Source organism: Typopeltis vanoorti, chromosome 25, assembly GCF_054136105.1.
Source record: "Typopeltis vanoorti isolate ZY-2024b chromosome 25, IOZ_Tvanoo_1.0, whole genome shotgun sequence".
Lineage (NCBI taxonomy): Eukaryota > Metazoa > Arthropoda > Arachnida > Uropygi > Thelyphonidae > Typopeltis > Typopeltis vanoorti.
In genome coordinates this window covers 75,619,426-75,641,698 of record NC_143573.1, presented here as the reverse complement: position 1 = coordinate 75,641,698, position 22,273 = coordinate 75,619,426, and positions in this window count along the sequence as shown.

Below are 22,273 nucleotides of genomic sequence, written 5' to 3'. Positions count from 1 at the left end.
TGAATCTTCTTATGAGATTATTGATGAAAACAGAAAGATTATCAAAACAAACCTTAAAGTACAAGCCATTAGGAAAAAGAAAACCAAGATTACATGATTCAACGATGACTTCTAGGGCCGGAACAGGCCATGCTAGGCCTAAATCCTTGATACTCATGATGATGATGATATTATTGATGATTAAAAATGGCTGATTGTTTCTAGCTCTGAACTTTACTATTAGGAGAAATTCGCCCGAAAAAAAAATCAGGATTTGAAGAAACGAAATCACAACACCTGAATGATTGGCAACATCAGGAATTGTATTGAAAGAATTGACAAAATGAGAGACTTTAGCCACAGAAAATGAAACCGAATGAACACTATTTGACCGTAAGATGTCAGAGTGATAATATATGCAAATAGTTCCTTGGAGAGAAAAGTCAGAGATTGCAAATGAGAAAACCGCACTTAGTGATTGAAGAAACAAAGTTGAGTTCCTGTCAGAAAAGGACAGCGTGATTTGTCAAATAGGTGAGCGAGAAATTGGAATTGTTGAAACCGAGAACTCTTATATTTGTGAAATGGAGCTGGAGTGGTTTAAGATTCGCATTTTTCAACATGCAATTTAATTACTTTATTTGCTGTATTTATTTTACAATTTTCTGTCTTTTCCTCATTATTTTTAATGTTGGAAGGTGCACGAAATATATGGTAATCAATTCTTTGCTAAAGCACGCAGATAGAAAATTTCATTCAAGTCCTCTTCGAATCCTGGCTCCTGCAGTTCCATCAAATGTACATTCAAGCACATGGCAGAGCAACGACTGCAAGATATCTCACTAATCGACCTGTAAGCCTCCTAAGACGCTATTATTTGGTTCGGTATAGTATACGGATTAACCTCTAAAAGAAATGTTGGATCTTTCCATGATGTTGGATACAACTCTGAAAACATCACTCTTACAGAATAAAAAAACTTGCACATCCTGTATGATTCCAGCAAACACACCTTCACATGAAAAGTCCTTATAAAGATGTTTTGATTATATTATAATGCAATAAAGAATATCTTTATTGCATTATCTACTTATTAGATGTTACATGTTAAGCTCTAACTTACGCGAGCAGCATAATGCATTGTACACCACTAAACGACTAGATATTCTATAAATTATTGAAAATGGAATTCTATAGCTCTGGGGATTTCTACCTGGAGAGAGTTTTGTTATCGTAAGTAATTTAGATATGCTAACGACAAGCATGAAGCAGGATTAGTTGAAAGCATAGTGATGTAGACCTTGTATGCCTGGGATTGTTTGCAGGTGGGAGATTTGAGTAGGAAGAATAGATTTTTTTTATCAAAAACGTTAGTAGTATCTTCGCTCCTTATTATCTAGTATATTCTTCCTTTCAGTGTTCAAAGAACAATAGGCACAGCCGACAAGTTTATATTGTTTTTTTTTATTATTGAATGATGTCCATTTAATTCCAACTTTACACATCTCAAAATGTGAGGCAAAGAAGATGATGATTCAACATTATCGTCAGCTTCGAAGGTTTCTTGCATTATGAGCAAGGAGCCTTTCTCTTGAAGGTAATTGGAGATTATTTTATAAGGTCATTTGTAATAATTTTGAAAGAACTGTGGAGTTCAATAGATGAAACACAAAAATCCCTTGATGTATTGAGATTATAAACGAGGGATATCTAAGTCCAGAAGATGCGAAAGACAAAATTATGTTTCCTGATTTCCCAAATGAGATTCGAGCCGAATTTTCTTCTATTTATGGTATTTTATTTTATTTATGGTGTTAATAGTTTTATCTGCAGTTTCTTCTAAAAGAACTGTTCCTTCTCTAGTTTATTTTCGTTGTAGTTTTGAAATAATCATAAACAAAAAATCGAAAATTATAATTTTGTTAAACGAACATACTCGTGATTTCCTTCTGATTTTAAATGCCTCCGTATATATTTTTGTTTCATAGAAATCACTTTATTTCTTTTTCATAAACTGCTTAATTTCCCCTTTGTACTTTAGGTTTACTTCGTTATTTTATTTTCCTTTATCTCTTCCATGTGTTTTATGTAATTAACTTACAGATCATTTCATTTACCTCTTTCGTTTTTCTTTTTTAATACTGAGCCATATGTTCGATCATTTCTCTTTGGTTTTTCTTTCTTACATATGCTTAACAAAGGTAAGTTATTCAAATATCTCCTGACATACGCTAAGGGCTTGTTGATTTCTTTGAATTAAATATTTTTAAATTCTTATATGTGTATTTTTATTCTTGCCGGGATGCAGAAAACTTTAAATTTATTTTAAAATAAATATATTATTATTTATACTTGCGGGTATTATTGATCTATTAATCATTTATTTATAATGTTCTATAAAAAGAAAAACGATTATTGTTTTAAGAAAAACATGGATTCATATGTTTCCTAAGAGAAGGAGCATGTGTGATCTTTTATGATATTTAAATATCTTCCTACTCTTTCTATTTGGAGCTTACTTCTTCTTTAAGACGTTGGACATACCTCCTCAAGAACTATGGAAACCAATAGCGAGATGTACATGCTTGTGTCGATACTTCACGGAGGGTTATTTTCTACCTCTTTGTTCTCTTTGAATACTCCCCGATCACTGCCTATATCCTTCCGTTCTTTCTGCTACAAAATGCGTAGGCTGCTCTCAGAATCTTTTGATGCGAAATAATAAAACTTAAAAAAAAAAAAGAGCTGCATGAGTTAGGAGGTATGAGGATTTGTGACGAATAAAAAGAGAAGAGGAACGACAGACAAAGAGAAAAGTTACGCTGATGGATGTCTGTGTACGTGTAGATAATATATATGCAAGTGCAAATGTGATGAAGAGAAATAGTTAAGATAGTCGGTGAGTGCGCAATATATTTATTAATAAATATTAATTTGTTATCAGTATTAAATAAGAATTATTAGTCTTAGTGATAAATATTTAAAGTTACAAATAAAGAACATTATTTTTATAATGGACGTTCTACAAAATCTTTCAACTTCATATTAGATTGCTGTATAATGTTAATTTTTTGTTCAATACACCCAAAAAAGGCTCAGATAAGTGTTTGAATCATTAAATGGCCTTGGTTGCTACATCCTCTTCTGAAGTATCTAATTATTTATCGCAATGATTTTTTTTTGTCATAGCAAGAATTATACCAGAAAACTAGACATATACAGCAAAGAATATTCTGAATTAAAGATAACTTTGAGTGATTACTTGATGAATACTGCGTTTGGACAAAAAGCTGTTGGTATAATTATTTATTGAAGCAGTTCTTAAGAACTACTTCAATAAAGCTTCCCATTTATTTATTTATTTATTTATTCATGGTTTTAAAATTTTGCTAAAATTTTCCTTAATTTTAAAAGCGCTGTATTTTAGTTTTTCATCAGTATTATTATTATTTCATTCTAGTTTATTTATATGATCTAGATATTTCTTCGTGAAAAGTGTAAGTTAATCTATACAAGTTTCCTTGATCATTACAGAATACAGTGGTTGATAATCTCATGCTCCTATGAAGAAGCACGGCATCACTTTAAACCCCTTTGAAATTCTTTCAAGAGTTTCTGGCTTGTGTATTCTTTTAAGAAGTAAATTTAGAGAGAGAGAGAGAGAGAGACAAGTGCAACTAGGCAGGCAGACAGATAGCCGGATTACCCTAAATTTGTCTAGACATGCTCAATACACAGAAACAAAATTATTTCATGACTAATAAACACTCCGCATTATTATGCATAATGAAACTCTCTCTGACTTTACTACGACCTTCAATCAATCATAATCTTAGTTTATTGTCCAGCTTTTTAAGCAGGAGTTCCGGTCTACCTTAACGAAGCTAAATCTCTTAATTCGGATCATAAGGAAAAAATAGAAATTCATTACAATGAGTGCTTACATTAACCTGTTCTAATAGCGTAACTGTTAGAAGCACTTATTAAAACATTTTTATTCTAAAAGAAATTTTTCATATGAAAACCACTAGGGGAAAAATACGTTGATCACGTCATGTTAATAACAAAGACTGAGGAAATTACTATGCCACAATATTATATCACACTCATTCACAGAACAATTTTATTTTTTTAATTTTTAAAAAATATGAAATAGTTTTTCAGAATTAAATTTTATTTTCATATATGTAAAAATACGAAGTAAGATGAACATTTTAAGAAAATATCCAAGGGATGAAAATTTTGTTATTTCCATTCTAGAACTCGTTATAACCAGTTGAATATTTTTGATTGAATACAAGAAAATGAAGTTAATTAACCGAACTCAGTCAATCCGTTTGGATTTTAATATCCTACTCTACGGCCGCAAGTACAACCAGTTACGTTACTTTGCGCTGATGATGATATTCGAAATTTGCGGAAAATATTGACAATACATCTATTTTCGTCGTCATAGCAACCTTGGCATAGCGTGCTGATGTAGTAGAGGGAAAAGAAAACTGCTCCAGACAGAATTACGTGCAGCTCGTGAACTTTTGGACAGACAGACAAATGTGTAGAGATACATCGGTTGTGTGGGAAGACATGACGCAGTTTCATTGCTAATGTCAACGTCATCTGTTGTGTTCTCATAAAGGTGGCAGGATTTCTCTTAGCTTCTTCTGCTCTGGTTGGTTGTGAAGAGAAGAAAAATTAAGACGGAATAAACGATTGAAATTACTTGATCAGCATAACATCATAGCTTAAGGACTGACAACCAGCCTAAAAGACATGATTAACACTTCTTTGGTCTCGGAAGGGTGAATGAATTAAAACAGAACAAAATATTCACTGTTTAGCTTCATTTCGTGTGGAAACTACCTCACTTGTTTTACAAGTATATTAGGTTAGGGTTAAAATTACAAATGTAATCGTATATCGCTGGTCCAAATTGAGTGTACGATTTGCTATGACGAATATAGTAAAGAAAAACATTACTATAAGAAAAATTTAATTTAAGTTTTTTTGTAATTTTGATGTAATTATTGTCTTCTCATGTCACTGAGACATGATTTAATACCTTATTTTTGTTATTCATAATATGAAAATATAACAATTTTATATTACTAATATCATCAGACGTATATTTTTAGTAGAAACATAGCAAAAAACAGAATGAACATTTTAATGTATTCTAGCAAAGTACTTGTTGCATTGGTATGAAGTAAACCTCTGATTCTCTGACTGCTGAGCAAGTCTTCCCATCCCATGGTGACCATGTTCATCTTGGGGTAGTGTACATTTTGCCTTTATGAATGAATGAAGGACATCGCAAACACCTATGATCACAGCGGGGATCTAACCCGCCTATAAAAATATATAGAACTGCTATTCTTGCATTAAAAAGTTCCAAATGAAGGGTTGAATTCTTTTTATCATTTACACAAAGCGAGGTCACCAAAACTAAACTGCACATGTTGAAATCCATAGGAGGATTAACACGAGCGAAGTTACTATTAAATTGGAAACGAGTACATCATTGCCATCAGGTTATAATCACCAGATGTTCATGCCGTAAAGGGCGACATGAGCCAGGAGCATGTTTAAAGGCTTATAACTAAACTAACCTGTCTCGGAGAATGCGCGAATTTTTTTTTATTCCAGAAATTCGGAGTGTTTTGTCGGCTCTAGCTAAGGATTTTTTCCCATTTTTATCAATTTTACATGTTCTCTTTTTGTGATTTTTTAAAATTTATTTTTGCATAGTCGAGAAAGAGATTAAACATGGAACTTTTCAGGCCACTTTAGGCCTGCAGTAGCGGGACGGTGGTCTCACACCGTGCGATGAAATGCATCTCCCACCTAAAGACAATAACGAACACCCATGTCCATCCACGGCGGGATTCGAACTCGCGACCTGTTGGTTGCAGAGCAGGTGCTAACCGTTCCGCCAACTAGGCCTCTTTACACAGTGTTGAATAATAATTACACTTAAGGCATTATCTGATAGATCTTAATATTTACTATTAAGATATTAGTAGTAGTCGGTATTAATATAATTAAAATATGAGTAAAATATTAATAGTATTAATTAAAAGGACTTATTGATACCTACTACACATAAAAACCACTGAATTAGAAACCTTTATGCAGATATACGTAAACGTCACTTGCCCAACGTTATATGCAAAATACTTGGTCGCGTGCGTCACCACGTGTTCTGGGCAACTATTTAAGTATTCTGCTGGTAAATAATTGTCAACGGTGTTGATTACAATGGGAAAAGCAAAAGATCTTTCGGAGTTCGATAAATTATTGTGGGTGCCCATCTGGCTGTAGTCACGATTTTGAAAACAGCAGAGCTGACTAGTTTCTCAAAAATGTGAGATATCCCGGATGTTAACTGGTCCTAAGACAGTCTGTAAGGAAAGAGATCGATGTCGTTTGAGAAGGCTTGTACGGACAAACAGAACTTCTTGTGTAGGAAGCATTTAATGAAAGTTGTTTCCATCCCATATTTCACCTAACTATGCTCATAGAACTGAGGAGGATCAGTATGGGCAGTCGCATTCCTATACGAACCACTTATTTCTGAGAAGAACCGGAAAATTCGTTGGAAGTGGTGTTCTGGAATAGCAATTACACTTCTTAAGGCATTATCTGATAGATATTAATATCTACTATTAAGATATTAGTAGTAGTCGGAATACTGACACCACTGCAAACCACTGAAAGAATGGAAAAAAGTTATCAGACGAGTCACGGTACACCTTGTTCTGTACCGATGGTAAGCAGAGAGTTTGGCGTCAGAAGCAAGGAACTAAGCTTACCTTGTAAACGCAACTCAACGTTCTGGAGGTGATGTTTTGGTGTGAGCATGTTCTGTTGGTACGGAACGGATTCCCTGATATTTCGGGAAGGTCAGTGTCCTCCAAGAAATATCGGAACATTGTTGCCGATCAAGTCCATCCTGCAATGTTAACTTTTTATCCAGCAAATGAATGATGGTTGTTTCAATAACGACAATGCTACTACTGTCCATCATGCAAGAATTGTTCAGCAGTGGTTCAGCGAGCATAACAGCGACTTCCACAATCTTCCCTATTCACCACAAAGTCCCGATCTGAACCCCGAAGAATGTATGGGGCATGTTAGAAAAACAGACCCAAGAACAAAGTCCTCTACAAATCTGAGCCAGTAAAAGGACTGTCTGGTCCTTTAACCCGCTCATATTTGAAGAGGACAAATGACACATCAGCGTTCAGATTTGAACGCCTGATATGTCGTAGATGTAGATGCAATCCATGACCTTGTGGAATTCATGCCATGGCGGTCCACCACAGTATTAAACAAAAAGTTTCTAATTCAGTGGCTGGCATGTTTATTAATCTAGCGTATATCAATACTATTCATAAGTATTAATATCTGCTGGATATTAATAACACTTCACAATGACTTCCTTTTTAATCCTTTTGCCATGATGTCATCGGTTAACTCCATTAACTTTATCCAGAAAGCTCATATCGGTTTTCCGAGGGTTTTTGCTATGTCTTTTCCGTATAACGATATTTTTGAATATATCTTATATCAGTGTTAATTTTTAATTTGTCTGTCACTCTCAGCAAATGCATTTAATTGATTCTCGGCTATATTGATCATACTAATTCCAACTGCCTCTCGGTAACGCATTTGAAATAAGAACAATACATCATCGTTCTCTTCGATTGGAAAATACCTGAGTTCGATTCTCGTCGTGACGAGAAGGATTTTTATATGGGCGTTAGCCGTTCTCATACTGAGGTATCAGGGATTTGTCCTCCAGGAAAGTCGTTTTTTTTTTTACTTTTCCTTTTTTTATAAGGAAATCGCGAAGACAACACTGGCAATTTAGAGGGTATGGGGGGGAGATACCGTAGACAATGATGGGTGGAAGATGGCATTGTATGCTGATGTTAGTAGGGTCATGGTGAGACATTGGAGGAAATCTTATAACTCTTCTTAGTCTTTTAAAGGAAGTGAACGTCACTGTTTTCATTTTCAGTAGATGGCAGACAGCTGGTTTTCATCTTTCATCATCACCCAAAACGAATGCATTTCCTGCTAAACGGAAGACGTATGGAAGTTACCACGAAGCTACACAGGACTCTTAAACAAAGTTCTGCTTCCATATTTAATTTCATGCCTTCGCTAAAATGGTGCCTAATACTTTTCTGCTGAAAATCTGTGCAATGGTTTCTCCACCTATTTGTATAGTGTAAAAACATCAATATGCTTACTGCAATTTTTAAACTTTTCAGTCTACCAGTTGTGAATTGGATCCCAGTGTCCAAAATTCTCGCAAGTCTTTAACTGGAAGCAATTTTTATCGTATCTTAAAAATTTTCCGTATTTGGTTTTTAAGGTTTCTTAGGTTATTTATTAAGATGTTATGTGTTTCGACATTTTGTGGCCTTATCATTAAATTTGAAGCTCCTTTGTGATACAAATTTATTGCAACAATTATTCTTCCATTTGGATTAGAAGTTTTGAACACCACTAGAAAAGAAGATTAATTTAAAAGATCTTATGACAACGGATTTAATTTCTTAAATTTCCATAATAATAGGGTTCGTATAGGTCACAAAAGAAATAATCTGATCTTTATATGGCAGAGCTAGTCCACAAACGTCAGGCTTCACAATTTCCACCGCATCTCCTCATGAGCGATTTTAATTAAGGACACAAAATGCAGGCTGTAATATACGCACATACACACTGAGGCGCGAAATTAATGCAATTTGCTGTATGAATCCTAGAACTATATTTCTGAAGCGTGGAAGCATTTGCTAAGTTACTCTGAAACAAGCGGGTCTTGGAGAAGTTAGAGTAGTGAAATTGGTCCATCATCTTGATCGAGCAATTTCACTATATTTTAAAACTGTACCCTACAATACACGCAATCTACATCACTTTTAACCTTTTAGGTATCCCATGTTATCATTTAAGTTATGTTCTCTATTATTTTGGCATATAAAACAAGTCTCCCCTACACACACAATGATCCTTTAGTGCTTAATATCTAAATAAAAGTTCGCAACACCTAATGAAAAGTACTGCTCCTGATGCGAATCCTGATAATATAGATTATGTAGAGAAATAAGCGAAGAACAGCGTGTTGAGAGAAATTTCTAGTGAAATTTCTAGAACCACAGCTTTCGTATATTATCAAGGACGGCAGAAATCTTTGACTGGACAATGAGGAGAGTCTCGACTAAGATGCAAAAGGAACTATCAATGAGATAGCTGATCTCACACAGTAAGATTGTTTCTCCCGGATACTTGGAGTTTTCATACTGAAAAGCAATAATACCACCCAGAAAACACAGTTTATAGAATATTAAGCAATTCATTTCTGCTTTCAAAAAAAAATTTTTTTTTTGAAGCGTATGGATTCATAGCTTATCCAACATGGAATTAGAAACTGCGCTCCCTGGACTATGTATGAACCATTTTATTTAACCAAAGGTGGAATAATCCAATGTAGCACTGCTAGAACCATTCATACGCATGGTTCGTGCTATTTATAACTTTGTGGTTTGTGCTCTCAGATAGTACATGTGAGCAACAATAATTCCAGCTGACTCCACGAACAGCACACTAAAATATTATTCTTTCCGGTTTCAGGTGAGCCCTGTTGACCATACTTTAACCGAACCATTACGCAAGCGGTAGGGTAGAACCTTCAGTTCGAGGCTCCCTTAGTTTAGGCTATCTACTCGGAAAATACATGCTTTGTTTTATGAAATCAGCAACTTCCCATGCACGAGGTGTTATCGCTGTCCCGTGCATGCGCTGCTCAAAGTTTCCATGGTATTCGCATTTGAAGAAAACAGTCGTCCAATTTTAATAGGAACAAAAGATATCTCAAGGGATGTTCTGTGAGGAACGTATGAAATACCACTTGGCATTTTAGACGTTCTAAGTTCATTCTCTGCATCGTTTCGCTCTTCTTTTCTCTGTTTTCCCCCATATTTCCTGTACGCTTTATAATAATTTACTTAATTTACATTTCAAGATACATCCATATTTTTCCAATGTCGACAAGTTACTCATTTTTTTTTAAAATGTGAGAATGCAAACATATTTTTATAAAGTTATTTATTTGTCATAACCACTTTTTAAATTCATTCTTGTTTACCGTAATGTGTTTCCAGCAAAAAGAAAAATGAGAGAGAAATGTAAAAAAATCAGAAATAAGCAGATTTACAGCGTTAAGAGATTTATATTAAAATAAATTAAAAACGTAACTAAAATTAAGTAATACTATACTTTCAAAAGAAGTAAATTTCTCATCTGTTTTCTGAATAGATTAAAACAACCTTGTTATATTTATGAGATAGAAAATACTGTATGCTATTTTTCCCCAAAAAATGAAAGTTCTAAGATAACCTTAGAAATGCTCTTATGCATTAATGTAATGGAAATAATATTAGATTAGTTTTGAAATTTTTCAGTTGATGTATTCAGGCTACGGAAACCGTCAATGACAATTAAGAACAAAGTTGCAGAAATTTTAACTACCTTGGAATGCTGAGTTAGTAGAAAGGTAACTGAGAAACTCAGTCATGCAAAAAGAGAAAAAAGAAAAATAAAACTGAATTCCATGCATTTATAATGTTAACTGATTACTTTCTAATATACTGAATGATTGTAACGCACAAGTTTTAGTAGAATGTGAAAATGATAAGGAAAGGGAGATTTCACACGTGATTTTCAAAGAGGCCTTACTTTCCCCATCGTAACGCGCATGAGAGGAAACTCAGGCCATGAGGCATAAATTTTATCTTTAAATGCATACATCCTGAGGATAGTTTATCTTTACACGATACAGAGAGTGAATGAGTGATCGGAATTTTCTTTAAAAAAAAAAAATTCTGATCTTCTCTGAAAAAGGCCAAGTCCTAAAAATGTACCTTATAAGCTTGTTGGAATTCCATCTGCATCTGAAGCATTTACATAGAAGGAGATGACTGAAAATTATAACAGCGAAAGTTCTGGTACCGAATAACAAGATCAATGTCTAGACGATGATGCGTCTTCTTCTTCCTAACATGGAATTTAGGCCAAGTGGCCTGTTCCGGTCTCATGCCATCTCGCTGATGATGCATCACGCATCATCGATGATGCGTAAAATGTTTATATCTTATTATAATGATACTGAAAGGATTTAAATCAATAAGACGGTTCAGGTTTCGTTCTTAATTTTAAATTATTGGTCAGAAGGCAGTAAAAGGCACCCAGCTAGTTGTCAGCGACGATTTCTGTAATTATAATATCGGGATTGAAGTTCGACATTCAATATCTTTCATTACGAGTCATTCCCTGTATATTCTTTGACACGTGTTGCAAAAAATAACATAATAAAGTACAATTTTATTAAACAAATGGAGAAAGGTATGTTTATGGAAGACCATAGTCTCGCATAAACAATTGATCGTGAAATCTACACTGTAAAGAGAAATGTGTAGCTAAATGGTAATGACATGAACAAGTCAAACATTGGAAAGGAAACAGCAAATAAAAGGGATGTCGCTGAAAAACCAAAAAAAGTCGGTATAATGAGCCTGGCGTCAGGAGGGGGGGGAGAACAAATCAAAACAAATGCTAACTTAAACGTGGGACAAAACCAAGTAAAATCTAAGAAAGAATATGAAATGTAACGCACTGACAGGGATTTCTTTTAGGAGTTGATTAAGGAGAATGTCTAAAAGGATTACGGAAAGAGAAGAGATGATAGATGCAGAGTTCGTCTAGTGCCAGATTATTATTATTATCATTAGTAGATACCGTTTTCGAAGTCTGGTCCTTTTCTTCTCTTACAAATATAAAAATAATACTTTCATTTAGATATATTTTTGAAAATTTTAAATTATATTAAAGGTTTTAATAATACACTTGGATTTAAATAAGTCACATATATTCCCCCCCCCCCACCTTTCCTCTTTTTATAATAATCCATGTGATTCCTAGATAAAATCTTATTGGTCAATATAATCTTAGTAGCATAACTCAAATTTAACCATGAGATTTTATTTATGTGTACGTTTTAAGGATTTAAATTTCATTCTTCTTCTGTGAGTGACTTTATAAACGAAAGAAGGTTAAAATAACACAAAATAACTCTGTTATTCTGTGGAGCGCTTACGCATCCCAATAATTCTGTTAATTCGTTATTATTAATTCTCAATGCTGCTGATCAAGCTGCGCAGATGATTATTAATTTTTCTGCGTAATTTTTAAAAAAAATAAAAGAAAGAAAAAGAACTGGATTGATATAATTCCTTTTTTATTCTCTGCATTCCGTAATTGGCGTTCTATTCTGGCTTACCGAAACAAGTTTATTACTATACTAAGATTAATACAGCAAATACGCCCTTACGTTGATTTAAGTTACGACAGAAGAAGGCGGGGGCGCTGAATGTGGCAGTTCTAGCACTCGGTAGTTAAGAGGAGTAGTCATCAAACAGACACACTAAATATATATGTGCTAATCACTCAGTAAAAGTGGTTCGGAGCCTTCTTCTAACAATAAGTTGTATATTTAATTTCAGCTAGCTTCTAGGTCAGGAGACCGTCGTATTCTAGTATAAAAATAGCTTCTTTCAAATTTTTTTTTTTTTTTTTTAGTGTCAGATGGTCGGTACTACGGTCCGCTGATCACCCCAGGTCTACCGGAAAACTTCGATTTAGACCCGTATTGTTGCTCGAGCCATGCAGAAACACGGCCGTTTTTGCCAGACTGCAATGTACGAGACAATATAACGTCCGGGTTTTATGGGTGGTCCACCAACGAAGTACCTTCCTGGGCTCTCCTTTATGGCAAGTTTCGAGAATAGACCCACATACTAATGTTACGGATATGAAGCTTCATTTATTGGGTACGCGGAGTTAAACAGTTACAGACTTAAATCCACAAGGAGTAATCTCGGAGGGAGTTCATGAAAATCGTTAAATAAACTTAAACAGCCGGAAAGAGAAACCAGCGCTCATAGTCCCTTGAGAAATGAGAAGTTTGAATAAAATGGAAAATTTCGGCTGGTTACAATTGTGCCTCGCTGTATTCTCAAATGCAAAAGTCGTATACAAATGCATAATGAACTAGTTATAAACTTTCTCAATGTCAATGCAGGGACAATGTTTTAACTGAATATTCGGGATTAGTATTACGATATTTAGTGTTCATATTTTGACAGCTAACGGGGAATCCTGATAACATTATTTATTGTAATTAATTTTCATCGTAAAGATTATATACTGTTTACGTTAAATTCAAGTATGTCTTGTATTCTGTGATTTCAAGGATACTTTATCTTATACGATTTTGAGTGGCTATTTGGTGCTTGACTTCCTTGCATATAAAGTTGTACCTTTGGCCGTAACATTGCTCTTTATGAGAAAATCTAGGCTATGTTTAGACCCAAAAAGTTTGATCGCTAGTAATACTTTCAATTTTATCACTTTTATGATAAAACTACCTTATATTATTTTTGGCTTGTCTTCTATTTGGCTTATTTTTGGCTTATCTTCTATTTAGCTTATTTTATTTTTGGCACTTGACCAGTTTTATTTTTTGTTTGTTACTAGTTTTTGTTTTATTTCATTTTTTATTTTTTTTTATTTTTTAATTTACATGGCATTCGATTTTACCAATGCCACTAGAGAAGAGTTTTTACCGTGGACAAATGTCTATTTAAAAAGAAATGTTTAACCAAAATATAAGCAAAAATTGTTAAATGTAAGCTGTAATTGAATTTCAAAGGGGGGGGGTTGTAAGCAATATTTAATTTTTCTACAAGAAACAAAAATCACCTGGCGAAGAAACTTGTCCCCGACAATTATAATTCTTAAATCCTAGTTTTTAAGAGAGGAATATTTTCAAAATTTGATTAAATATTTTATTCTTAGACCACGTATTAAAATTAAATGTATATATATTTTTTTAATTGTGATTTTTATATATTTTAGACATTTTATAGACTTTTTGCCAAATCAAATTTTCTTTGCATTACAAGAACAAATTTCTATAATGTTTTCGCTTCGAAACTTTTAAGATCAGAACACAAGTTGCTTTTGTAAACCAAAAACATTTCTGTCCTGAATGAGATTTCCTTTTTTAAAAAAGATATATTTCTTGCAGCTGTGTCTCATCCACCTTATGGTTGTCTCGAAATACAATTTCCACAGCTCCAACTCCCCACTTTCAGAAGGACACCATTTTATTTTACACAAGTACTGCGGATATCTTGTTACAAGAACTTGTAGTATTACTCCCCGATATATACTTCTAAGCTTCTTACGTCCAGTTTCTTAACACACCGTCTTACACTTAATGCACACTGTTTTCTGTTGACTAATCTCTCCAAAAGATTGTTTCCAATCGTCAGCTATCAGAAAGCGTTTGCCCCAAAATATCGCCTAAACTTAATAGATCGATGCTTGAAGGCATCGGAGTTTTAAAGAGTAGCTAAAGATGAATCAAATCTGATACAATGCAGTGTTTTGAAGAGCGCACGCATGTGAACTAAATAACCCAGCTTTTTTTGGTTTAAAGTTTGGTCTCAGTTTGAAAAACAAATATCTGGAGGGCGCGCCTGTCTGTTAGGATCGATGCAACAATACAGTAAAAAGCTACCTCCATCATCTTGCGTATTCATCTTACCTTCGGGAAATCTACTTGATAAGCATTGAAGAAAGTAAAAGACTAATCCTCTATGCCTTTTCGAAAATATAAATGATGCATTTCCCTGCCGAATGGAACTTTGGTTACAATATTGTGCGTCATTCCAAACCTGCTCTGACCATTATTGCTTTTGTTATGTGTTCCCTTTCTCTGAGGCTGACAGCACTTCATATTCTGGCATTATTTTAGAATGGGAGATTCACCATTATTACTAGGTCACCACTTCGTGATGCTTGAAAGCAGAAAAATTACCATACGATAGGAAACATGTAGAATTTTCATTTTGTTTTCATTCTCAAAAAAGGGCATAGCATGCAAAATATAAACTCGCATACGAATAGGCCATCTCATGCATAGACTTATGAGTGAATCAACTATCTTCTCGCTAGGTTGATTTAACATAAGAAATTCTTGTTAATAATACAGAAAGAGGTTTTCCCGTGAGGGAGATGGACTACGTATTGTAAATGTCAGGAGCATGAGAATCATCTCCGATTATAATTACAAATTAAACTCGATCATAAACAGAATTTATCAAGTAGTATTTATCAGGCTTGCACTTGAAAAGCTAGACGGGATTAGAACCCATGTTTTTCCAAACAATGGGCATCGTCGATACTGACTGAATTGTAGAGGCTCTTTAAAAATAGCGCCTTCGCAACAACAGCATTGAACTATCCATGTAAAGTAAAATGCATTAATTATATTTAACTTTATAATAATCAAAATTCTGTGATTTAAGATAAACATACTTCTAAGTGAATATATTAACTTAGAAATATGTTACCTATGAGAAGCTTGTCCAGAACTACATATTAACTACATATTTCCGAGACAATTTTCCCTAGGAAATCGCGGGCTGGCCATGATTTCTGAAAGGAGTTTCGTTATATCAATGCTTTAAAAGCCATGAAGGCTATAAGTCATAACTTCTTTCTTTTTATTCTTTTTAATTTTTTTTCTTTGTATATTTAGTGTTCAGGCACCTTATTGTGCGACATTGTAGTAGCTCACTTCCCAGTAAATCGAAAATAGGATAGAAAATGAAGATCTCGGCGACTTCTTAGAACTCTGCATCTGAAAGTACAATTTATTTAGTGCGATGCAAGTTAGGCCTTTATTTTGTGTAAGTGAAAGAATACAGAGAATAATTGAATACGAGTGTGAGGAAACAATACAAAGAAGTGATAATGAGATCATGTTTGTATACGATAAAGAAGAAAAACAGTTTCTGAGACGGATAAAATAAATGTAATTATTTTTAAAGCTTTTTCTATAAAGTTTTCTCCTCACAGAATTGTACTAAAAAACCGTTGTAAAAGGCAGTCAATGCAAGGAAAACAAGCCCTGTGTCAACTGTTAGGTGATCAAGAATGTCCATGTTTATGCAGGTCGCTGCACTAAATTGAATTTTATTTAGTGCAACGGCGTACTTTTCACCGGATTGTTATATTTAAAATATCAGAAATCAGAAAATATAGCAGCTTGAATCAGGAAGTTTCAAGGTGTAAAAACAACATTGCAGAAATATCAAAATGAAAGCTTCAAAAAATATTTAAAAATTGCAGGCGAAATAATTATAGCAGTAATGTTCCTGAAAAATATTCAAATGAACATTTTGTAAATATCTGAGAAGGCATAGCTTCTTTCACTCTTTAAAATGTGAAGTTCGCAGGCTGAAAAAAAAATCCCCAAACTAAATATTTTCCTTCCTCAAAGCAGACCAACCAGCAGACGAACAAGTGATTTACAAATCTAATAAACTGGCTTCATCGTCCATAGCTGCTTCTCTCGCGGAGTATCCGTAGCTCAGCCGGTATTGTCGATGTTCTTTTTTTTTGTTGTTGTTGGAAAGATCTGGTTCGAATCCTATCTACACCCTAAAAGAAACCGAACTTTTCGAAAATAGAATAAACTAGTGGCGCCACCTGTTGTATCTTTTTGTTGTCGAAAGAGGCAACCTTCATTAGAGTTGTATCAACTGTTTATGACATTTGTTTCATTAGAAGCCGAGTTATAGTGCCAAGAGTGACAGTGTGTTTTGACGAACGGTCGTAAATGAGTTTCAAACAGAGCTGCGATTGACTTTTGTGTTAAACTTGGTAAAAGTTTTACCAAAACGCATCAAATGCTTCAATGAGCATACGATGATGACTGCTTATTCCGTACTCAAGTTTAGGAGTATTTTAAGCGATTTCAAAGTGGTCGTGAGACGCTTAAGGACGACGAAAAGTCGGCCCGTCCAAAAACTAGACTGAGCAAAGTTAACATCCAAAACGTGCGTGATTTCATCAAAGAAAACCCGAAATCGTTCGTGAGATTAATTGAAGATGAATTGGGGATTCCTAAATCAAACGTGCACAACATTTTGACCGAGAGTTTGGGCCTTCGTAAATTGAATTCGCGTTTTGTTCCCCGCAAGTTGACCGACGAGCAAAAAATGTATCGAATTGAGCACTACAAGGACCTTATTAAAACAGCTCGTAAGGACTCAAACTTCCTTGAAACGATTGTTACTGGTGACAAACGTAGTATTTTGAGTATGAGCCCGAGAAAGTGCCAGAGTGCTGAGTGGAGACCACCAGAAGAGGGGCATCCGAAAAAAAAAAGTCGCTTGGAGAAGTCAAAAGTAAAGACAATGCTGATTTGTTTCTATGATTCCAAGCGTATTATCCACAAAGAATTCGTTCCGCCAGGCCAAACGGTCAATGGTGAGCTTTCTCGAAGTTTTGAAGCAATTGATAGCGAGAATTCGTAGCGTACGGCATGAATATCGTGACTACCAACCGTTCGTCAAAACACACTGTCACTCTAACTGGGCTTCTAATGAAACAAATGTCATAAACAGTTGCCGCAACACTAATCAAGGTTGCCGCTTTCGACAACAAAAAGATACAACAGGTGGCTCCACTAGTTTCTTTTATTTTCGAAAAGTTCGGTTTCTTTTTGGACAGAGGGTGTAGAATGGAAAAACTTTTATACTTAAAAAAAAAAAAAAAAACTCGGTTTTTATCATTCCGCGAAATGAACATCCAGCACAACCTCAAAAATTAACTTATGATTTTGTATAAACTAACATTTAATACAAAAAGCGTATATTATAGTTGAAACGAATTCTAATGATTCATTAATCAAATCCTTTGTATTTATAGCATTCATGGTTTTATTTGCATCATTACTTTTTTTCATACACTTAACTTTTGAAGCAGTAGTTCGTTTTTATTTCTGTTCTTCGCTGTTTAAGTTTCCATGTTTTAGCGTAATGTTTTTCATAACAGAAGCTTAACAAATCCTTTTGTGTGCTTATGCGTGGAATTAATATTTCCCTTAAAACTCCCTTATTTCCGATTCAATTTTTCAAACAGAAGTCAATATCTATCTTAATGCCCGAAATTTTATTGGAAACGTAAAACTCCACTGAGAATTGCTCGTATCCGTTTATGGTCTGATTTAAAAAACAAATTAAAAAGGCGAAACGTAAGCGGATAAGTATTTGATATGTCTGTATTTACATAAAAATCGTATCAAGAATTGTTTCAGCATTTTTGTTAGAGCACAGTGGAGTTTTATTGAGAGTTGGAAAACTATTATCTCTCGTATTTGCTCTTTAAATACTCGATAAAGCAGTGAATTATTTTACTGAAACGGAAACGATGAGAGAAGAATAATTTACATATTTAAATTTGTTTCAGTTTTCGAAAAGTCATCGAGATATATATCGAAATGAATTAAGGTACTGTCTTCTATTTTTGCAAGCAGTTCTAAATACTAGTTCGGATTTAGAACGTAGGTTTGTAATTGAGCACGTTTCATGCTATATTAGAAAATTGAAGACAATTTTCAACAAATTTAGGACCAAATACACGTTGCTTATTTCTTTTTGGGATAATGAAAAAAGTGTGTATTGCAGAAATGGATTAAATCGATGGTAAAATTTGAAACAATACAGATTTCCATAACGTCTACGGAATTCATTGTAAATATATACTTTGTTAATAAAATACTTTGTTTTATGGTTTAAGAAAGAAAAATACTACTGCAATTCTGTGGCCATCCCATTTTTGCTTATTTCATTCATTCTGATGTTTTATTAAAGAAGAACACAACTTAGATGGTTTTTGTTCAAGATAACCCATTTGGAGAAATTTAACAAACACTTTTTCATTACTGATTACTAATATAATACTTTATTACAAAAATCTTTGTTTTCTAATGTTCTGAGATGGTTTTGTATATTTACAGAGCAAAACACATCTTCAACAGTTAAAAATTGACTTCTTTGACCGAACTTAAACCCGGGTCGGTCATTGATATCATATTTTTCTCATCAATATTTGCATATCCTTTAGAAGGGCGAATTCCGTAAACATTGATCATGATAAATGAGAACATTGCACGGACTTTACATCCACTAAATGCGTGTTTAAGTGTTGTCCTCTTCGCCTGTTGCTTTATTCTGATTAAAATTAACTTCACTGCCTCTTACAAATGCCTTAACATTAAAGATATCATAATGATTTATTCGCTAAGACTTTCGACATCTGTATTGTCCCAATGGAAGATATCGGAGGACATTCTTGTCATTTCAACTTTATTTAGTTTGAAATATCGAATCCATTCATAGACGTCGTTACGCTACGTCACGTGGTCAGCGGGTGTAATATATCACCGCAGAAGCCATTTAATCTGAACTATAGCGTTAGCTGAAATGATCATAGAGAATAACTGTCACGTGTATAAGCCTTAAATGACACCGTTAATGCATTGAACAAAATGAATTCAGCAAAACAGCAACAGACGTTCAGTTATCAGTTTGTCTCTTTTTGGATTGAGATAGATTCTGTTACAGAAATGTGAGACGTATCCATAGCGGAACTCTATTACAGACGATTGTAATCGGCTTTGGCTCTGAAGTTTTTTTTTTTTTTTCACGAGATCTTATTAACTATTTTAATTTTGTTTTTCCAACTCATTAAGTGGGAGAATATTCTCAGAGTACTCCAGTTTAAGAGCCGCAAAAACACATGTAGTTACAGAGAGCTGCTCCTCCAAGAAACAATAAATTATTTTACGTAAATCGTATTCAATTGTTTCTAAACAATCTCAGATGAAATGTTCTCAGGAGAAGTTCAGAATTTTGTTACAGCTGATGCTATTGACAATAACGCACGACTAATAAATTTGTTTCGGCACTAAACAGAAAATATTCTAATTGTTCTAAATATGTCAAAAAGAAGTTTAGAAAATGAATAACTATAATTCATTCATTGAGAAAAATGAAAAGTAGGTTACGATAAACATTTTAATGATTTATTTTTACGAAGTTTTGAATTATGAACATTTCTTAATAAATAAACTATCATTACTTTGAACAATGATTAAAAACTAAAGTAAATAAAATATCCTTATCTTCACGAGGAGAAGTCTATTACGTTCCTGCATCATACCAGTAATTTGTCTTCAAATTATTATTATTTTTTTTTTTACATTAGCCAGGCGCTATCAGCCCGGGGGACTTTTGGCCTCAAGTACCACATGTCGCCACTGGGCACGGTCCTCTGCGACTGTCCGCCACGTTCTGGTCTCCAGCCCGACAGCCTGCAGGTCTTCCTTCTCCTGATCCGCTCATCTCTTTCTCGGTCTCCCTGATCGGGCTCGGGCCTCCCACGCTTGTCTCACAGTCCTTTCGGGGGCCCAAACGGTACAGGTACCCCAGCCACTGAAGACGCCGGGCTCGCAGCTCCACCAAGATGTCTGCCGAGTTGTATAAAGCGTGTATGGCAGCATTGGACCACCTCCTACAGACTCCGTCTGCCATGATCCCTCCATAGATACGTCGTAGCATCTTGTTTTCGAATACTCTCAGGTGATCGGCTTTTCTCGCCGTGAGAGTCCACGCTTCAGCACCGTAGAGGAGAACAGGCCTGATCAAAGTCTTGTATAGTTCCACCTTTGTAGTCCAAGACAGCAAGCGTGAGGCGAAAAGGGATAATAGGCCACATTCGCACCTGATAATAGGCCACATTCGCAGAATTTACCCGACTCTGGACACCAGCCTCAACTTTATCGTCTTCAGTCACGAAAGAACCCAAGTACCTAAATACCTTCACCCTCTCAAACTGTGCAGCTCCCTCTGGATCTTGAGCAGCATGGCAACTCATAAAAAGATATTTTGTCTTCTCGGCGTTTATCTTCAGGCCAACTTCTTCTGCAGCTTCTTCAATAGCAGTAACCAATGCCACTGCGTCGTCCCGTTGATGCGCCATAACGTTCAGGTCGTCCACGTATCCAAGAATCCTAACTTGCACCCTCATGTCGACTCCACCTGCCACTTGCTGTGTGTTTCTAATTACTTTTTCCAACACCAGATTGAAGAGAATCGGAGAAAGCCCATCACCCTGCTTCACACCGGTCTGTACTTGAAACGAGTCCGAAAGATCACCTTCTGCTGTCACTCTTGCTCTCGAACCAGCTCCGCACACCTGCGTCATTTTTCGGAATTTTCGAGGAATTCCCAGCTCTTCTAACACCTGTCATATTTTTGTGTGTATCATTGAGTCATAGGCTTTAGAAAAGTCTATGAAAAAATTATGAACTTCCCGGTTATATTCCCAGCACTTTTCAAAAACTTGCCGCAGCGTGAAGAGTTGGTCTGTTGTAGAACGGTTCCTCCTGAAGCCCGTCTGGTAGTCACAGTACTCTTCTGCATATGGTGTGAGGCGCATTAGCATAATGTTAGACAGCACCAGTCGACAGCAGTGAGATGTCCCTATTGTTGCCACATTGAGCCTTATCTCCTTTCTTATATACTGGGGTGATCAGCGACTCCTTCCACTCGTCCTGCAGCCGTTCCTCTCGCCAGATCATCAAGATGAGCTGGTGCAGCTGCTCCAGCAGGACGTCCCCACCATTCTTCAGGAGCTTTGCCGGTATGCAGTCCACTCCTGGAGCTTATTATTTTTCAGCATGAGGATAGCACGAGTAATCTCACTAAATGTCGGATCTTCAATAAATGGTTCAGCAGTTTGATAAGGAGTATAATCCTCCGATATTGACATTCAGCAAGTTCGCGAAATATCTACACCACCGAGCGAAAGCATCTTTTGAGTTTGTTAATAGATTTCCACTCTCATCTCTTATAGTTGCCGCTTGTGTCTGCGCACCTCGCATTGCTTTGATCATCCCGTCCATTATTCGTCACCCCATTTCTCCCTATACTAGCCACTTTCTCATTAAAATACTGCCGCTTTTCCCTGCGTAGACATGTATTCACCACTCTTCTCACCCTCTCATATGCAGCTTTCTTCCCTCTATCCCCTAGGTAGTTCAATAGTGCTTCCCTTCGTTTCGCAACAGCTTCTTCATACTCTATTAAACCATGCTTTTCTCCTTCTCTTTCCCACAGTTCTCGAGGCAGCTAACGCGACCGTATTTTTGATGGTGTCCTACATCCCATCCGGATCATCTTCCTCCTGTAACTCCCCAAAATGATTCTGCAACTCTACCTGGAAAGCCCGCTTGCCTTCCTCTGTTTTCAACTTGTCCAAGTCCTATGCCGATCGTATGGTAGGCCACGCGGGCTTCTGAACTGAAATC